The sequence below is a fragment of the Mandrillus leucophaeus genome, unplaced genomic scaffold, assembly GCF_000951045.1.
Source record: "Mandrillus leucophaeus isolate KB7577 unplaced genomic scaffold, Mleu.le_1.0 Scaffold116, whole genome shotgun sequence".
Classification (NCBI taxonomy): domain Eukaryota; kingdom Metazoa; phylum Chordata; class Mammalia; order Primates; family Cercopithecidae; genus Mandrillus; species Mandrillus leucophaeus.
In genome coordinates, this window is record NW_012099876.1 from 5,817,780 (window position 1) to 5,818,174 (window position 395).

Consider the following 395-nt stretch of genomic DNA (forward strand, 5'->3'; position numbering starts at 1 on the left):
AAATTTATAGCACGAAATGCCTACATCATAAAGCTAGAAAGATCTCAAATCAACATCTTAACATCGTAACTAAAAGAACTGGATAAATAAGAGCAAACAGACTCCAAAGCTAGCAGAAGACAAGAAATAACTGAGATCAGAGTAGAACTGGAGATGGAGACATGAAAAAACCTTCAAAAATCAATGAATACAGGAGCTGGGTTTTTTGAAAAAATTAACAAAGTAGACCCCTAGCTAAACTAATACAGTGCAAAAAAGAGAAGAATAAATAGACACACTTAGAAATGACAAGGGGATATCACCACTGACCCCACAGAAATGCAAACAACCACCAGAGAATACTATACACACCTCTATGCAAATAAACTAGAAAAATCTAGAAGAAATGGATAAAT